The sequence below is a fragment of the Equus przewalskii genome, chromosome 3, assembly GCF_037783145.1.
Source record: "Equus przewalskii isolate Varuska chromosome 3, EquPr2, whole genome shotgun sequence".
In the NCBI taxonomy this organism is placed as follows: domain Eukaryota; kingdom Metazoa; phylum Chordata; class Mammalia; order Perissodactyla; family Equidae; genus Equus; species Equus przewalskii.
Genome location: NC_091833.1, coordinates 77,502,237 through 77,522,810, shown reverse-complemented (window position 1 = coordinate 77,522,810; position 20,574 = coordinate 77,502,237). Strand labels below are relative to the sequence as shown.

Sequence of the window (20,574 nt, the reverse complement as noted above, 5' to 3'; positions counted from 1 at the left end):
GTCTCACATCCAAACTGCAGAAATGGCCAGGACGACCTGAACCGGAGCCTTGAGTGCCTTCCAGATGGTTTCTTCCCATCTCTTATCTCAGCTTGCTTTCTGTTTTGGCAACTCTCCCCATAAAGCTGACACCATAACAACCAGGAACTCTAGGTTCCACCTTCCCTATTTCCCCACCCAAGAGGAAAAGGCTCCTCCACACAGTTGCAGGTTAACAACTCCTGGGGAAGTACTTGATTGGTCCAGTGTAGGTCACATGCTGCCTGTCACCATGGCCACAGGGGCAGGGCCAGCTACCTTTTTTTTCTTAAGCAGCTTTATTAAGGCATAACTGATATGCAAAGAATTGCACATATTTAAGGTGTACTCTTTGATGAGTTTGGACATCAGCTACCATTTGAATTTCATATTAGAGCAGAGGAGTCTGCAAGGGGAAAGAGGGAGGAACAGTTCCTTGAAAAGAAGGGGGAGATATTCCCTGAATAAAGAGTGGCATCTGAGGGCCCAGCTCAGTAGCATAGCAGTTAAGTCCACACACTCCACTTCAGCAGCCCAGGGTTCGCAGGTTTGGATCCCAGGCATGGACCTACACACTGCTCATCAAGCCATTCTGTGGCTGCATCCCACATAAAAAATAGAGGAAGCTTGGCACAGATGTTAGCTCAGGGCTGATCTTCTTCACCAAAAAAAAGAGTGGCTACTGAGCTGATGAAAGACCAAAAGTCCACCTTAAGGAGCTTACTTGCTTGCTTATAGGGAAGACATCTAGGCAAACAATTAATAATAATGCAATGTTACACATGCTTTAATGGAAGTGCATCCAAGAGTAAGGCTGAGGGTCATCAAAGCATGAGAAAGTGATTAATTCTGCCTAGACATTTAGGTTAAACTGTAAAGAAGAGGAGATGAGTCCATGGAGGAATGAGAAAAGTGGGAAAATAGGCTGAATCAGGTTGTACTAGGCCTTGTGTATTAAGTTAAGGAGTTTAGATGCAATTCAGTGGGCTACAGGATGGGACTTACAATTTTATGCAAGACAGTGGCATAGCGTCACACTTAGACTGAGACAAGTGGGCTCTCCACTGGAACCTACTGTTTATGAGACGCAGCTCTGGCTCTCCTATAGCCACACCAATTTCCACAAGGCAAGGAGTCCACAGGGCCAGTGAGATGTGTCCAGCCAGAGCCTGTGCTCTCCCCGACGTCTAGATCACAGTCTGGGTGCTCAGGACCTGAAATTCTCTGCTCAGAGAATAGCAAGCCTGCTTTTAGGGGTTGTAAATTATGCATGCCTCTCAGGGTTGATCCTCCAGACTGTCTGTTGGGAACGTGGGTGAAAGATTGGACACTTGAGCGGGGATGTCCACATGCATGGATGTGAGGCCCTTGCAGTGGGACAGAGTGGCGTGGTGGGAAAGGAGGGGTTGGGCAGTGAGCTGGAAACCTCCATTTTAACTCTTCTTTGGTCCCTGCCAATGTTAGGGATGGTCCTGAGTTACACTATCAGGTAACCTAGATGACAGTGTGAAAGGAGTCCCGTCCAACCTAACTGCCTATGAGGAGGTAATCCCCATTCCCTGGCCTCGTGTTTCCATGTGGGGCAGCTTCCAGCATCACACTGCTGGCCTCTCCCATCCCCCTCCTGCCTACCTCGGAGCAGCTTAGCTGACTGGTGCATTTGAAAATGAAACTGAGCGTGCTCTCTAGTGTACCTGCCCGCCCACAGAGGCATCCAGTAAGCTTCTGGCGGCACTCTTTGCCTCCGCAGGGAGTAAGACTACAGTCTGGAGTAAAGGTCAGTTCGGGGAGAAGGTGCAGGAGACCCACGTGGTGGCACGCTGTGCTGGTATGTGCAAATTTGTCATTCTTCCCATCAAGAGGTGGAGTCTACGTCCCCACCTTTTGAAGTGAGGTGGGACTTGATGACTGCCTTAATTAATTGAATGCTGTGGAAGTGATGCAGTGTGACTTTGGAAGCTGTTAAAAAAAAGCCATGTGGCTCCTGTTGGTTTCTCTTGGAACAATCACTTTGGGACCCTTCATTCATCGTGAAAGAAGTTCAGTTCCCCTGAGGTCACCATATGGAGAAACCATATGGGAGCGGGGGAGAGATGCTGTTCCAGCCCCAGCTGTTGGAGTTTTTCCAGCACAGGTGCTAGACATATGAATGAATGCTCCCACACCCGGCCGCCACTTGACTGCACCCACATGAGAGACCTGGGTGAAACTTAGCTAGATGAGCCCAGCCAATTCCCACATAAAGAACAAATAAATGTTTGGTATCATTTTAAGTCACTATTTGGGAGTGGTTTGTTACACACTCCTTTATGGGAAAAAAAAAATCTAGAACACACATGTTCTCTACATATTCTCTTTATGAAGCCAGCCCTGGTGATCCAGTAGTTAAGATCCGATGGTCTCACCACCATGTCTGGGGTTTGTTTCCTGGTCAGGGAACCACACCACCTGTCTGTTGGTTGTCATTCCGTGGCGGCTGCGTGTTGCTGAGATGCTGAAAGCTATGCCACTGGGATTTCAAATACCAGCTGGGTCACCCATGGTGGACAGGTTTCAGCAGAGCTTCCAGACTAAGACAGACTAGGAAGAAGGACCTGGCTAACCACTTCCAGAAAAATTGGCCATGAGAACCCTATGAATAGCAGCAGAGCACTGTCTGATATAGCGCTGGAAGGTGAGAGGATGGTGCAAAAAGACCGGGCAGGGTTCTACTCTGATATACCCAGGGTCACTAGAAGCCGGAATCCACTCCACCGCTCTAACGAGGAGGCTTTACCAACAATGAAATTTGATCTCCTTTATCTAACCCCTCTTTCTTATTTCTCAATTGCTTCCAAACACAGGAAGGAAAAATTTATTTAGTCACCCCCTAAAACTCCAACTGCATCCACCTAATACAAGAATTTCTCCTGCCCTACTCTGGGGGCATGGATGGGCCTTAGGTCTCTCTGCTTGACTCTCTCTAGTGATCAGATATGTCTCCCAAAACATTCAAATTAGAAGGGCTCTTTCTTGAAATCTTCTTTCTTAAGTTGGTTGAAAAACCTTTAAAGCAGTGCTGAACAAATCTGCTCCATCTTTTACACGCACATCTTTCAAACCTTCCACGGCTGACATCACATGTATCTCTAGGTCATCTCAGCTTTCTTCGTGATTTTTCCTTCTATAAGAGTTGCAAACGGTGCAGTGCATCAAACTCGAGTGTGCATCAGAATCATCTGGAGGGGTTGTTACAACATAGGTTCCTGGGCCCCATCCCCAGAGCTTCTGATCCAGTAGGCTTGGGGTCAGAGAATTTTCATATCTAACAGGTTCCGAGTGTTGCGGATGCTGTGGTCCAGGGACTACTCTGAGGACCACTGAGCTTGAGAAACCAAATGTATAGGATGGCAGAAAGAGTCCTCATGCTGCCTGTGCTGTCTTCTAATAAAATACAAAAGTCCCTAATAAAACAAAGATCTCCAAGAAAAACTAAGGTGCCTGCCTATATCACACAGTTGTGTGGATCGACAGTAGAACAACATTAAGTGTTTCGCAAACTGTCTGGGGTTATGCAGACAGGAAATATGGCTTGAAGAGATTGCCTGTGGACTTCATCTAAGTGGTAATATCCTTTTTCAAAGCGACACGAGAATCAAACAGAATATGACAGCTGAAGACTACAGCAGAATCCACTAACCCATTTCCTGTTTGTTTCCTTTACAGATTCTCCTGCTTTCCAGAAGGTCTTATAGCCTGGAAGTAAAAGCAAAAGGGGTAACGTGTACTGCTTTCATGTCCACATGGGAGGGGCCATATTCCTAAAAGAAGAGAGCCAGCCACTTCCTAGCTGGAACCATTATTCTGAGCCTCAGTTTCATTTGCAGAAATGGATAATAATTGTTCTACCTCATAAGTTGTTATGAAGATTAAATGAGTTAATATATGTAAAGTTCTTAGAAACAGACCTGACATGGATTAATTGTTATTGCTGTTTTTGTTGTTACTATTATTCTCTCCATTTTAAAGATGAGGATTGAGGCTTAGAGAGTTTGAGAAATAGATCCCCAACCTCATAGCTGGAACCTCCCTGCATTTCTGCCTCTCAGTTAAACAGAGGAATTGGGGCAGGAAAGTCAAAATCAAAGTCACACAAATCAAGTCACACCTCTGCCGTCATCATCTCTGCCTGTGAAAGACTGTGCTAACGGGTCACAGCACAGTGCTCTGCAGAGCCCAGGCAAGGCGTCAGCGCCCTCCTGGAGCTGGTGCTGGGGTTGGCGAGGGCTGCCTAGAAGCCCATGAGACAGATCCATTTGGCTGTATCAGGAACAGAAAAATTTAAGCTGGGGACACTTCTGGAGCATTGTAAAGTGGAAGGGCCAACCCCGATAGTGGAAACCAGGAACGAAAGGCTGAGGATCCCCACTGATAGGAGGATCCTCCCACCCCTCCCTCTCCTCCTGGGTTACAGTTCCCAGACTCCCAGCCTTCTGGATCTTGGGGTGAAGCCAAAGACAAGACAGGCCATTTCTACTGCCATTCTACCTTTGGTATTGGCCAATGGTTTCTTTATCATTTTAAAAAACAACTTTGTATTTCAACAGACATGCTTCAGTGCCTCCATGTTGTCCAAGGCAACTTCACATTAAATGCTTCCTGATCAGCAGCAGGAACTCCAGTAAAACCAAATAAAAAGGGAAACATTTTAAGGATCAAAGCAGATGAAACATTACAGAAATACCACCATCATATTCAAAGGTCCAGTAACTCTACATTGAGAGTCCCCAATTCTTTACAATGGTGCTAGAAAAGTTAATTGTTTAATCCTGATGAAGACATGGCTGTAAGTAATATTAATTAACATTGCCTTGGGCCTATGTGTTATTCTTCTGTCACACTGTGAAGGGGATTATTATGCATCGTAACGGATAATCTTCAAAGAGAGACTTTAGCCTTCTCCCCACCCCCTCTCCAGCAGACACACACAGACATTTTCTCTTACCATTACTCCCTGGCTGACTTCACAAGTTCTCATTCTAGTCAAGAGCTCAGAACAGAATCAGGTTCTCCTTGAAGGTGACTGTGTTTATAATCATAGACAATGTGTATTTAACTTTTAGATATTCCAGACACAGTCTTGTTTCTCTAATAAGCACTTATATAGTGCTTACTATGTGCCAGGAGCTGTTCTAAGCACTTCACAAATATTAACTCATTTAATCTTCACGACAATCCCAATGAAATTTGATCTCCTTTATCTAACCCTTCTTTACAGAAGAATGAACCTAGGCACAGAAAGGTCAAGTAACTTGCCTAAGGTCACCTAACTAGAAAGTGGCACAAGTACATTATGAGCAGATGTGACAATGTCACCTGGGGAATGTATAAAGTCAGGTGTTCTGGCTATCTGCAGATGACCTTTGCTCTGGGGTGAACGATGCCCACTTGAATGCGTTCTCTCAGTTAATCCTTAGTTAACCCTACAGGAAGGCACTGTGATTTCTTTCCATTTTGCAGCTAATAAGAACCACAAGAAAAGAGGCTAAGTAACTAGCCACAGTCACACAACCAATACATGGGATTCAGACTCAGGAGGCAGACTCCAGAGCAGGCATTTGTATCCAGTAGGCTGTGTAGGAGAGACTTCTGGCTCGTTCCTGCTATACTTTGTCTCGGACATAATTCCCCTGTTTCTGGCTCTCCAATGCAGGCTTTCACCCCCACACCCAAGGCTGCTTTGTTATGCGGCTCCTGAATAAGAATAAACAATGTCGAGCATTCAAGTATCACAACGTCCACCTGCTGGGTGCTACCGGCAGCTGCTCTCAAAGCTAGTCCAGACACACGGGTAAGTCTGTCTCCCTGTCGAACACCAGGGGGAAGGTCACATGCAATAGCCAGGACTTAGCCCTGCTCACCTCCAGGCATTCCCCAGACCACATCATCAAACCTGCTCAAATACAGTCGTGTGCCAAGAAACAGTCAACTTCAAAGCGTGTGGCTCTGAGCCTAAGAGTCTGCATTTCCCTAGCAATTACATTTTCTTATCTACACACCAAGAATAGTCATCTACGGCAGGGTCTGGACCAAAGAATGAAAACAAGTTTAGTTTTAAATAAAACGTCAGGAAGAGGATTGCAAAACAAAGTGCAGTGGAAATATTGGCTTCTCAACTCTTTCACATATTCAGCATTTAAGGGACATAGTCTTTCTCTGGGGGTGCTGGAACCCAAAACACCTGGATTCCAGGGGCTTGTGCTAATACTGGTTACCTTAGAGCCTCTCTCTTTCCCTCAGTGAAACAGCACATTCCTGTTCATTTCCTGATGGAGAGCTCCCAGGAGTTGGAACAAGATGTTTTCGATGGATGCCCTTTATCTTTGGAATCCCTTCCTTCCTGGACTGGCAGAATCTAAATCTCTTGTCCTTCCACAAAGCCTGTTCCAAGGTTTGTCTTTTTAATTGAGCTTCCGCTGGAGAATGCTTAAGGCTCTATTTGCTTACTACGGACAACACAATGAAACGCGGTCATCAAACGGGGCCAGGCCCTCATTGTTTTCCTGACTTTTAGACCCTTAAGGAGTAACAACCCTCCTTCTTGTAATTTTCTATTAAGAATGCTTTCTTTTCTCAGACCCTTGAAAAAGGTTTTACAATTTACTTGGGACTTCGTTTTGACTCTCAGGGGAGTTTAACCCACCGAAAGAGGAATGCACAGATGGAAAGCCTGTAGGAGTGGATTCGAAAGGCCCGACTAAGACAAATCCAGGCATCAAATGTGAGTTCCAGTCTCTGGAAACAAATGACAAGAATAAATTAATTTAAAAACATTTTTATATTAATGACTTTCAAGTTTTAGTAAAGAGAGCTATTTTTCCTAACTTTGTCTTGCACAAAAAATTGAAATACCATTTTATAGTCCAGATTTGAGTAACCAAACTGACCTAAGATCATTAAATTTTTAGAAAAAAGATCATATAAACACAAACTTTCCAAAAGCAACATGTTTAGTAACTAACGAAGTCTATTTTCTCCACTGAAATTCATTTTATTGTGTGTCCCATTGTCCTAGTAAAACTTGAGTGAGGAAATCAAAATGAATGTTCAAATAGGGCTATGACATTTTGCTGATCTGGCTGGCTTTCATTAACTCTTCATTTGCCCATTTCCACAAGGTTCTGTTGGCCAGTGTTGGTCACTGCCTGCAAAACCATCCATCCCTTTTCCTAAGTTTGATTCATAACCAGGACTGGGCTTCATGCTCCCACCAGTTTGTCTTTATCCTGCTATTTCTCAGCACCTGCCAAAACCCTGAGGTGGTTTTTTAAGCCACTAGGGTCACTTGTGGTGATCCAGAGCAGAAGGCAGGAAGGCCCCATGATGTTGGCAGATCAGAGCATTCTCTGAGTCTTGGCTCCTGTGCTCCCGCTTCCTGCCTGCTCGCCCTTGAAGGAGTCCCGGTGGGCTCCTGACCTGGAGGATGCAGTTTCCACAAGTCAGATGCTATCAAGACTCCTGCTCTTGGATTTTCAATGACCTCTGCGTCCCTAGATCGCTGACTTCCCCTCCCTCCCCTACCATCCAGGTGTTTGAAATGACAAGCTCCGATTTATTTGGCTCCCTTTCCCACTTTTAACAGAAACCAGTGGCTAAAGATGTGCCAGGTGGTGCTCTTGATAAACAACAAGTTCTAATACGAGATTTCCTCCTGGAACTCCAGCTCCTTTTTTCTGGCTGATGACCGAGGTGGGAGGAAACTTGGCTGTGCCTTCTAGACACTTTTCCTTTGATAGCTCATCTCCATTCTGCATAGAGTGACAGGAGAAGAGAATGGTAAGTTGGCTATGCAGGAGTCCCTGAGGCTATTTCTGGTGATGGCCATGAATCACTCTAAACCTATCCAACTTACTACATTCCTGAGGCCAGGCCACCTCCCCCTGAGTGCCTGGTCTTAGGATGGTGCCTATGTGACACTGGGACTCCCCTAGTGATGCTACTTAATCCACCACAGCCACGCAGAATCTTTCCCTTAGATGTCTTGCGCATTCCATCAAAATATTTCTTATCTCTGTTCCTAGACATAGTAAGTGTTCAACAGATATTTTTGAAAGTTGAATGAACTCTACTCAGTGTTTTATCGTTTCATTAATATTCCTTCATTCCAGAATTAATGCCTCAATCCAGTGACCGACTTCCTTGTTTCTAAGTTCCATGAGAGACAGTGGAATGCACTGGAGCCTGAAGTTCTGATGGAGATCACCTTTGACACTTACTATGTAGCTTTGGCTAGTTTCTTCACCGATGCAAGAAGCACTGATTAGGGGCCAGCCCCGTGGCCGAGTGGTTAAGCGCCTTTCATGTCTGCATTTACCTGTGTACCACCACTCCATTACCTGCAGAACAAAGCAAGCGGAGATGCCAAGGTCTCACTGTGGGGACACCTGTGCTGCTCTCACCTGCAAATGGGTTCGCCTGCCCAGCCACTGCAGAATTCGACTTCTCCAAGCAAAACACATTTTTTTCAAAGTAATTAATTACAGTTTTCATTCGTACTATTTCCTTCTTCACATTTCCTACACCCTGACACTACCAGCATCCCAGACATTGTCCAAGGCTTAGAAGGACTGTGGTTCAGCATAACATCTGACACACTAAGGAGACGTATAAGGGGCAGACTCATACTCTCATTTTTCTCACTTCTCCATTCTCACTTGGTTCCATACTCCTCTCCACTCACCTTGAACTCTGTTCTGATGACCCTTTAAAATGCCCTTAAGCTTCCTCTCACTCTCCCCCTTAGGTGCTCCGTCTTCCCACTCCAGTTCCTATAGGACTTGCCCATTTGCTGATGAAGCCAGGAACATGAATGGAATTGACCCAAGGCCAGAACTTTGGCGAACACCAACATTCAAGGAGGGACCAGAGGCAGAGGCATCCCAAGCAGACCCAAGAAGTAACAGGCACAGAGTAGGAAGAAAACCAGGAAAAGCCGCAGAGGAAAATATCTCATGAAGGAAGGACTGATCAAGTATTAAATATGACAGGGAGGTCAAGTACACTGAAAACTAAAAATGAGTATCCTGAATACAGCAACCAGGAGGAAATTGGTATTCCTGGTTAATCAGTCAGGATAGCCCAGGTTATGTTGCATTAACAAATAGCCCCCACATCTCAATGGCTTACAATATCAGAGCAAACATTTCTTGTTCTCATTACATGTTCCCTATGGATTATTGGCTACAGATCTGCTCAGGACGTTTTCATGCTAAGACCCAGGCTGACAGGGGAGCCTCTATTGAGAGAGAAAGGAGCAATGGATCTTAAAGGTTCTGCTTGGAAGTGGCAAATGTCACTTTCACTTACATGTCATTGGCCAAATAAGTCACATATGCAAGCTTGATGTCAACAAGGCAAGTATATAATAAGAAAGTGGTCCGTTAGGGAGGAGCTGATAAAGAGAATTCCCACAGGAATGACAAAAACTTTTTTTGCTGAGGAAAATTCACCCAGAGTTAACATCTGTTGCCAATCTTCTTCTTTTTTTCTTTTTATGTGAGCCACTACCACAGCATTGTCACTGACAGACAAGTAGTGCGGGTCTGCGCTCAGGAACCAAACCCAGGCTGCCAAAACAGAGCAGGCCAAACTTAACCACTAGGCTGGCCCAACAAAAACTATTTTTGAAAAATAACATAGTCTGCCGCATTAGGCAAAGCAGTTTCTCTCTGTCCTCAGTTTTTCCTTCTAGAGAATAATGAAGATGATTGTATTACCATCCCCATAAGGTTGCTGTGAGGCATAAATGGCATGATATAAATGAAAATCACTATGGAAGATGATTTTATCTCTAACGTACCCAACGCACAGCTATCATTATTATTATTATTATTAATTAATCTTCTCTCCCTCCATTATATCACTCTCCTATATTCAAGAGCCATTGCTCCCTCTATACCTTCAAATCAGGACCTGATGCCTTCTACCAACTGGCTTGTTGGCATTCATTTCCCAGTATCCCTCTTCACACCCACAAAGCTACTCACGCTATTATCTCTGCCTCAAGTGCCTTTCTCTTTCCCCATTTTTTCATCTCTCATCTCCTTATGAGTTCACCTCAAAACCACTTCCTCTAGAAAGATATCTTGGATTGGACCAGCTCAACTCTAATAACTTCTCCGTTGCGCAGTATGTCCTATGCTATTTGGTCCCAACTCAGTGTGGCATGTAAAGGTCTGGCAGTGGTTTCAAATGTGTACGTGTGTATGAAATTTTATGACAAGCTTGAGATCAAGGGGGTCAGGTTATAGAATGTGGGGTCTGTGCTGGTTATTCTTCGCGTGCCTCTCTGAATCTATCTCCACCATTCTCTGCCTTGTTCTGTGCCTGAGGAGGCTGATGTCCATAGACAGCAAAACTCAGGATCACTTGCCATCTGGCTACCAGTTGGTTTGGCCAATAGGAGGCACTACTAGGGAGACTGGAAGGTAGAAGAGAGGCTGGAGTGTTTATTCTCTCTCTCACCCTCACCCAGCCTACTCTGATTCTGCCAGGGGCCAGGGGCTGTGGATCGAGCTCCTGTCAGGCACCTCTCTTCCACTGCTCAAGCTCCAGGAGCAGCATCCATACTTCCTGCTCCTTCTCGTTATGAAGGCTAGCTCATATTCTTTTGTACTGAAAATTCCATAATTAGAATCTGCAGGCAAGAATGACAGCCCCCCTCCACTCATGCCCCCATGTAAATACGCTTTAAGGCATTTCCTTGGTCACCCTTTGTCTGTACCTCTCTGGGTCCTTATAGTCCCCTCTTTAAGGTCAAGTGTGCTATCTGTGTTGAGAGTCTAACACGAGGCCCCTTTGATGGCTAAATGAGACCCCTGCCTTCCAGAGGGCAGATGCCCTGACTGGAGTGATGACTCATCTGGTCTGGATAATTTATCTCTCTGAAAAATCATTTGCCTGAATCCAACTATATAAAAATGTTTTCCTATAATCCCAAAGCAGAAGACTCAGTGATCCAAATAGCATTATCTAGGCTCAAATTTCCTAGACAAAAATGGAAAACGGCATGGGGACCATTCCTGAATTACCGTATTAAAGCTCTCTAAAAGATTGAGGGGCCAGCCCAAGGCCGAGTGGTTAAAGTTCTGTGAGCTCTGCTTTGGTGGCCTGGGTTCGTGGGTTGGGATCCCAGGCATGGACCTGCTCCACTCATCCGCCAAGCTGTGGAAGCATCCCACATACAAAGTAGAGGACAGTTGGCACAGATGTTAGCTCAGGTTTAATCTTCCTCAAGCAAAAAGAAAAAAAAGAAAGAGGAAGATTGGCAGTGGATGTTAGCTCAGGGCAAATCTTCCTCACACACACACACACAAAATTGAGCAAAATGTGTAAAAGTCCCAAAGAAGTGACAGGTTTAGAAGACCTTAGAAGTCACCTTAATTTTCTCATGCTCCTGTAATTCCATTTTGTAAAAAGGTAGGATGTTAATTAATCAGTCTGTGGTTATAGAAGTTATCTGGGGCCCTGCTACTCGGAGTGATTATGGACCAGCAACATCGGCATTACATAGGAGCTTGTCAGAGACGCAGAATCTCCAATCAGAGTTTGCACGTTTACCAGGGTTCCCAGGTGATTCCTTTGCACGTTGAAACTGGAGAAGCACCTAAGAGAGTTCTCAAACTGCGTCTGTGCTGAAGGAGCAGTTGTTGGGCTTTTTTCTTCCTAACCTGTTTTGCACGGATACTTTCGAAAACACAATAAAAATAAATCACTAAAATAATAAAATTTTTTTTGAAAAGACAGGGAAATACAAACCCAAACATTTTATTATTAGATTCAAAAGACATAAAATGACCCTGTAAATTGCTATGGAAGTCTCTAATGCATGCTTTCTGCTCCTCTAGATTCCCCATCACTGACCAGTAACAGTTCGCCGATGGGCAGCAGACTGTGGACCACACTTGGAATAGCCCTGTTCCGGCTTACTGCCCATTTTACAGACCAGCAAAGAGAGGCCCAGACAAACAACACACCCAAGGGGACACAGCCGGTTAATGAAAGAGCCAGTGTTGAACTTAGATCTCCCAAACTGTTTCTCACGTACCTGATTAACCTTGACGAAAATGCTAAAGATTTACTGAGAACTTGATTTAGGTCTATTGAGTGAGTTGACAACCTGGAAACCCAAGAGAACCAACGGTGTAATTCCACTCTGAGTCTAAAGGCCTGAGCACCAGGAGAGCTAAAGGTGTCGTTCCCACCCAAAGGCTGGCAGGCTTCTTTCCCAGGAAGAATCGATGTTTCAGTTCAAGTGCAAAAGCAGGACTAAAGGCGATGTCCCAGTTCAGATGCAATCAGGCAGGAGGAATTCTCTCTTACTTCCACAGTTTGAGGCAGTTATTACAGCAGCACTCCACTTTCGGTACCAAAATCTGTATCTGTCAAAGTTCTCCAGAGATTTATCTTTAAAGAATTGGGGGCCAGCACATCCCAACATGCATAGGGCAGGCTGGTAGGCTGGGAGCCCAAGCAGGAGTTGATGTTGCTGTCCTGTCTTGAGTCCAAAATTTATAGGGCAGGTGAGCAGGTTGGAAACTCAGGCCGGACTTAAGGCTGCAATCATGAGGCACAATTTCTGCTTTTCTGGAAACCTCACTTTTTGCTCTTAAGGCCTTCAATTTGTTGGATGAGGCCCACCCACATCCCCAAAGGTAATCGCCTTTACTTAAAGTCAATTGATTATAGATGTTAGCCACATCTACAAAATACCTTCACAGCAATACCTAGATTAGTACTTGGTTAAATAACTGGATACTATACCCTAGCCACGGTGACACATAAAACTAACCATCACAACTGCCCACCACCCTACCCTTCTTCCTTGACCCTCCTAATTCTCTACCTTGATCTTTATTTATTTTTTTGCCATAACACTTAACACCTAACAGACTACATAATTTACTTATTTATTATATATTCTATGCCCTTCTCTCTTGAATTTACAAAGGTGAGGGATCTTTTCTGTTTTGTTCACTGACGTAGCCCAAATACCCAGAATAGTGTCTGACACTCAATAAATGTGTAGAAGGAATGAAGCCAGGTTTTGCCACTTTCTAGAAAGTGACAACCAATGGATGACTTATTTAACTTCACTCAACAAGTAAAAGCAAACAAACAAACAAGAATCTATCTCTTAAGATTGTCATAGGACTAAATAAAACAAAGTTTATAAGGTGTCTGGAACCCAGAGAGCATTCAGTAAATTGTATTGATGATTGTCATTTCCTCCAGTTGTTCAATCAGCAAATGCTTACAAAGCACCTACTGTGTGTTGGGTACTGGACACCAAAGATACCACAGAGTGTAACAAAGTCCCTGTTCTCTTGGAACTTACCTTCTTGTGTGAAAATAAACCATGAACAAATTCCCCGCCCTAGACAGCCATTTCTACATTTTTATTACAACCCATGACCCAACTGCAAGGTCAGGCTCACGGGCAATCAGAGGTTCTTTCACAGTGGATCAGACATAGTTGCCTCAAGGACATGATGGGCATCTGGTTCAAAGCCCAACTCTTCTTCATTGTCAAATCCTTTGCCCCACAGGCGTTGGCTCTCTGCACAGTTGGATGACAGATCTTCCAAACACGGAGCATCAGGGTAATTAGCACGGCCTCCGAAGCCTCCTCTTCTTCATTCAGGGTAAGCACAAGTTTATTTAACGTGTGACGAAAAAAAAAGAAGGAAGAGAGATCATTCAGGTGGGGTCAGGGAGAGCCTTCCAGGCTGATTCAGTCTGAATAATGCTAGTTTATTGCAATTGCAATGACTGCTGTGCTGATGAGAGTAACTACCCTAAACTGCAAGGTGAACAGCTTTTTGACGATTTCTTTAATCCCACAAACCCAAAGATTCAGATGTCCGGGTGTGGGGATGTGGGTGAACCCCAAGGAATTGCTGAGGATGGCAGGGCGTCCCTGGAGCAGTGGCTCTTGACCTTGGCTGCACTTTAGAATCATGTGGAGAGCTTTTAAAATTCCCCATGTTCAGGCTGCAAGTAAATCAGGATCTCTGGGGGTGGGATCCAGGCGTCAGTGCTTTTTAAAGCTTCCTGGGGATCCCAGAGTGTGGTGGAAATTCAGAACTACACCCTTTAAGGCTCTAGTTCTCACTTAGAGCAGCGCTTCTAAAACTTTACCGCGCATCCGCATCACCTGGGGATCGGGCCCACGGTGGAGACTCTGCTTCAGTGGCTCTGATGCTGAGATGCAGCATTTCTAAGAAGCTTCCAATAGATGCTGAGGCTGCCAGTCAGCATTTACATTTTCAGTAGCAAGTCCCTAGTCATTTCTGATGCAAAGTAGACCCTGGAGGGTTGGGGTAGTTCTGGAACTAATACAGGAGTTTGTATTAACTCTACAGAGTGTGGGATGGCTCCAAAAATCATAAATAAATGGGTTTACCTAAAAGCCTTCTTAAACCACACCTGCTGCCCCAAAGTATGCAAGCTGGCACAGTGCTAAAGTAGTACATGATGGTGATTGAAAAACGCGAGTCCTGGAAGTAAATTACTTGAATTCAAACCCTGGTTCCGCCCACCTCCAGCTGTGCAGTCTTTAGCAAATCACTTAACCTTTCCATCCCTAATTTCTCCATCTGTAAAATGGGGATGTTAGTAGTCTCTCACTCATAGTCTTGTCATAAAAATTAAATGAGTTAATACAGATAAAGCACTTAGAACAATTCCTGGAAAATAGTGAGTGCTCGTTAATTGTTAGCCATTGTACTTATCAGAGTGAAAAGGTGTATGTTTTGGAGTCAAGGAAGTCATGGGTTCAAATCCCAGCTTATCCACGTAACAGCTACGTGTTACCGAGCAAGGAATTTAGCTGAAGCCTCAATTTTGTCATCTATATATGACAACAATAATGCCTACTCTACAGACTTGTTGAAAGGGCCAAAATAATTTATGTAAAGCACGTGGCACATAGTAGGTGCTATGGTCTGAATGCTTGTGTCCCCTCAAATTCATATGTTAAATCCTACCCCCAGTGTGATGGCATTAGGAGGTGGGGCCTTTGGGAGGTGAGGAGGTCATGAGGTGGAGTCCTCATGAATGGGATTCCTGCTCTCATCAAAGGGACCTCACACAGCCCCCTGGCCCCATTCCCCGTGTGAAGATGCAACTAGAAGTCTGCAACCCCGAAGAGGGCTCTCGTCTGACCTTGCTGACACTCTGGCCTCAGACTGCCAGCCTCCAGAACTGTGAGAAATACGTTTCTGTGGTTTATAAGCCCCCAGTCTGAGGCATTTTGTCATAGCAGCCCGAGCAAACTAAGACGGTCGGCATCAATGAGCGGCAGTTGCCGGGGAAGGGTCAGGCCGGGCTCGACTTCAGGGCCAGGGGGCTCACGAGCTGTGTGACCAGAAGCAGGGCCACCACCTCTCAGAGTCTCCATTTCTGCATCAGTAGAATAGAGATGACAGTAGTTGGTTGAGAGGAGAAATGAATACAAATGAAAGTGCTTAATAAACCGTAAAGCTAAAAAATGCAGATACAAGGTTTTAACGTTGTAAAGGTATTTCCCCCACCCCGGCCCCCACAGAAGAAGGAAAGCAAGACTGTTTGGCTACAGGACTGCCAAACACTTTCCCCAAAGCTGCGCTTCCAGCAAAGTGGGAAGTTGATGCAGGTAATGCCTCACTTGCCGCTCAAGCCTGATTATACCGTGAAAGAAATATGATCACTCATTGAAAAAAAATCCCTTTTGCTTTGCTGGTGGGACAGTTTCTCTATGAAAAAACTTCACTCCCACATCACTCTCCTCCCTTTTACAGATTTTTGTGGCACCCTTTAGCCAAGGCCCCTCCAAACACATCTTAGTAAGTCCATTAACGGAGGGGAGGCTGTGTGCTTAATGGGTATCTGAAAGCAAATTGGATAATGCGCTCTAGAGGGAACCCCCAGAGGGGTGAGGGGGCACCCAGTGTTGCCAGGCCACTTGTCTCAGCTAATAAAACCTCCCCCAGCAGCCATCCCACGTGCCCAGCTCCAAGCTACCATCTGGCACCCACATCTTGAGATCTGCTGCTTCTGTTTGTGATCTAGACAGCTACAGCTCACTTCCATGTGGCAACATAAGTGTATTGACATTTATCATTGGATTCCACTTTCCAGAACAGAGAGAGACAGGCCTGGCAGGCACAGAGGGCGTACATCTCCGTGGTATCACGCCCAGCAGCTGCCATTGGGGATTACTTTTCTATTCTGTCACCCTTTGGCACAGACTCCTCTGCTCAGTGCTAACGACAATTACTGGCTTGTGCTTCAAGTAAGGAGAGGAGAGACTTACTCCAAAATCTCCATGCTCCCTGCAAGCTCCTCTTTCTAGGATAAGACTGTGCAACTTTTGCAGATGCAATTCACATTTCAAGAAAAAGCACAAATGTATATATATGTGCATGTGTATGTGTATATATATATATCTATACATATATGCACGTATATGTGTGTGTGTATATATATATCTATACACACATAGATATATATCCATATCTATATCTCCATATGTTTCTGTTAAAGATACTGTGGCATTATTTGAGTATGTATCTGTGTATGTGTCAGCATGTTCACATACGCATGTCTGTGTGGATAAACAGCATATAAAAATACAGGTTATTTCCCCACAAACCGTATCTTAATGCTGCAGTATGCAAAAGACTCAGTTTTCCATTATTAAGACTTGGTCTTTTGTTTCCCAGTCCTCACTGAAGGGCTAAAAATCTCAAAAGCCGAGATGCTGTACCTCTCTGTGTAAACTCATTGTAGTCTCATTCACAAGAGTCGCAACTGAGCTCTGAGCAAAACGAGAAACATGACTCAACTTTTGGAGCCCCTGAATACGCGGTGTAAGCCAGAAAGTTCCGGAAAATCGCCTCATTTATTCAGGTGTTACCCCGTTCTTCCTAGTCTTTTCTTTACCACAAGCCATTGTTTCAAAGGCGAGCTCATGGTCAAAACAATGGCTCTTATCTGACTAGGGCTGTTGAAGAAGGACCGGCTAGGCCATGTTATCAGGGGTTCTTGTCGGCTGTAACCTCGCAGTCAAATCGTCACCCTTAGAGCCAGCCAGTGAATCATGCTGCCACCATGGCAGGAAGATGACGACAGCCATGACATTTTGAATCCTCCAGAGAGGAGGCCGAGGAGGAAACATCGGTGGGTGAATGAGAGTTTACTACAGAGAAGGAAAAGAAAAAGACCTTACCAGGCAGGAAGAACGGACGTGGATTTCTATTAACCCTAGTGTGTCACCACGAGCCGTGGAGTTGCTCAACAAATATTATTTGAGTTGAATTGAAAGATCTCTATCAGCCTGAAAAAAGGCAAAGATAGAACTCAAATTTCTATTAAGGACGTACATTTGCAAGGAAAGGATAATGGGGCAGAAGAACTCTGTTCAAATATGCTTGACTTTGGATTGACCTTCCTGTCCACAGACACTGAGGATGAGCTGGCAAGAATGTTCCCTGAAACAGGAAGACAGGATTGTAGAAACTGAGAGCTGGAAGGAAGACATACAAGGTGCCTTGAGCCCAGAGATATGAGTAACTCCCAGGGACAAGATAAATGGCCCCCAGTCCAGTACTTTTTGACTTGAAACCATCTTTTTAGCCTCCACATGCTGTTACGGGTCCAGGCCTTCGGGCGGCTTAAAGGTGGCGACCCACCTTGCCAGAGGTTAATCGGTCCACTTATGGAAGAGAAAAAGCCAAATGAAAGCAATCTCATTGTCAATGTGGAAACACAAATCAAGGGTCAGAAGAAATCTTGAGAAGTCATCCAAGACAAAGACTTTCTAATGATAGCAGTGAGAGAGATGGCATGGAGAAATGGGCATGATCATATCCTGCTGAGAGGAGAGTAAACTTGTAAAATATTTCTGGAGGACAGCTTGGCAATGTGTATCAAAAGCCTTAAAAACTTTGCATACCCTTTGATCCATTTAGGGTATAATTGGCCCAATTATAGGATCTTATTCACAGGAAATAAATTATGGCCTTGCACAAAGATATAGCCAAAATGTTATCCATCTTGCTATTGTTTCTAATAGTGAAAAATGGAAGCAGTTTAAATTTTCTATAATAGGGATTGGATGAAGAATTAGTACGTATATGAACTGAAATCCTACGCAGTCGTTAAGTTGATGTATAAGAATATTAATTAGCAGAGAAACCACCCATGTTATATCATTTGATTAAAAAAAGTTACAAAACTACATATCCAGTATGATCCCATATTTTGTACAATGCACGTATGGAAGTATACACCCCTAAACATTGAGGGTGGTTATCTCTAGGTGGAGGGATAATGTATGACTTTCATTGTCTTCTTTATATTTATTTTTAATTCCTGAGTTTTCTGCAATAACATTACTATTTTAATTATGTTAAAGTCATCTATTCCTGAAAACTTTGTAGCTCATTGCCCTATTCTTTGGGGTGGAGGTGGGAGGATGGGAGGAAGTGGATAAGTACAGATCAAAACCACCTTTAAACTAATTATTCTTTTTATCATTTTACCACCAAAAGAAGCAAGGAAATAAGGCCCTGCACCTGGGCTGGGAAGATGCAAAACTAGTACTGCTCTGGAGCACTTCTCCACCTCCAGGAATTCCTCCGAGGACCTCGAATGGCTGGTCTCCACCCCCACCCCCACCGCCTGCCTTTGACAAGATGGCATCCAAGTGCAGCTTCATAGCCTTATGGAGGCAAGAGGAGCCTTTGGTACACAGGTAGTTGTCTTGATTCTTACTGGCCTCTTCTGAGATGTCCTTGGTCTCAGCTTGTCATGGGATGTCAAGCACAGGTACCCACCCAGTCTTTTAGTGTGTCACTCATTGTCATGGCCTCCAGTGGAGAAATCCCTGTCCTCTGCAGCTTCCTCACACTGACCCAGGCCTCCTCTCTCCCACCAGTCTCTCAGCCTACATTTTCTCAGTTCAAGTCTTCTATTCTCCTACTATCATCTCCTATCTTTCTAGCTCTTTCCCTCTAGTACTTTCCTCAAAATCCTTCAACCCACAGGAATCTAAAATACATTGATCCTACCACCTTTTCACTGTCCTCCACCTCTGCCACGTACTCACTTCCCTCCTAACCCAGCTTAAATTCCATGATCGATGATTATAATCACTTCCTTGCATAGATGCTCAATCCCTTGCCTCTCTCTCTTATTCCCTTTACTAACTTGGTGAAGTTCCAACCCTGGTTAAATCCAGTTCTCTGCCTACTCTGTGCCTGCCCCATGGAGCTGAATGTGACCAGAGAAAACTGCAATCCAATGGTCTCATCTTAAATTCATGATCGCTCCCTTCAAGTGAGCACGTTTGCTACTCCTTCTCTCCTTAAACCTCCTTCCCTACCCTCATTCTCATCTGATGCCCCTACTTCCTATTTCACTGAGAAAATAGAAGCAACCAGAAGAGAACTTTCACCTCCACACCTACCAGCCTGCTAGCATCTGTGTGCAAATATCTTTCTGCACTCCAACTGCTATGGATGACAGTCCGTGGCCCCAGCCAAGGCCCACCCCTCCAGTTGTGCACCAGATCCCATCCCCCTCGTTAACCCAAGGTCATAGCTAAGGCAGTTCTTCCTTGTCTTGCCTGCATTATTATTTTTTCTCTCTACTAGCTCTATCCATCAGCATATAAATACTGTTATTTCTCTCATGCAAAACCTGTCTTGATCCCATTTCCTCTTCCAGCTACCACCCCACTTCTCTTTTCCCTTTATCGCAAAACTCCTTAAAAAAGGCATCTGTACTCACTGTTTCCAAGCATCTCTCCCCATTCTCTTAAACACACTCGACGAGGCATTTGCCACTCTGAAACTGCTATTAGTGACTTCTAATTCGCCACGTCTGGTTGTCCATTCTCAGCCCTCATTGTAGTCGCGCTATCGGCAACATTGACCAGGGTGACTACTTCCTTCTCCTTGAAACACCTCAGCCTTCCAGTAGATCACACTCTCCCGGTTTTTCTATCTCATTTGCTGCTTTTTCCCAGCCTCCTTTGCTGGTTCTTGCTCATCCCCCTGACCAAGACCTTATAATGCTGGAGTTTCCCGTGCCTCAGTTCTTGGACCTCTTCTCTTTTCTATCCACACTCACTTTCTTAGTGGTCTCATCCAAGCTCATGGTTTTAAATACCATCTCCATGCTGATACCTCCCAAACGTATATCTCTGGTCCTGGCTCCTCCCCTGAATTCCAGGCTCATAGATCCACCTTCCTACTCAGCATCTTTACTTGGATGTCTAAGTTGACATGTTGAAGAATTAGTTCCTGCTCTTAGCTGCCAAATCTGCTTCTCCTCAGCCTCCACATGTAATAATAGCAACTCTGTTCTTCCAATTGCTCAGGACAAAAACCTGGATGTCTCCCTCAGTTCTTCTCTTTCTCTCATATTGCATATTCAATCTATCAAGAAATCCTGTTGGCTCTTCCTTCAAAATATATTCAGGATCTGACCACTTCCTATCCTCTGTGTTGCTATTACCCTGGTACAAGCCAC

General features: G+C 44.6%; 1 long non-coding RNA gene across 1 annotated transcript; it reads right to left on the bottom strand.

The window, feature by feature from the left end:
• Positions 1-11,807: 11,807 nt before the first annotated feature.
• Positions 11,808-20,276, bottom strand: LOC139082313 (uncharacterized). Its single transcript, XR_011538195.1, has 2 exons — positions 19,831-20,276; positions 11,808-13,689 (listed from the first exon to the last, which is right to left on the bottom strand). It is a non-coding gene; the product is annotated as an uncharacterized lncRNA (long non-coding RNA).
• Positions 20,277-20,574: the final 298 nt, after the last annotated feature.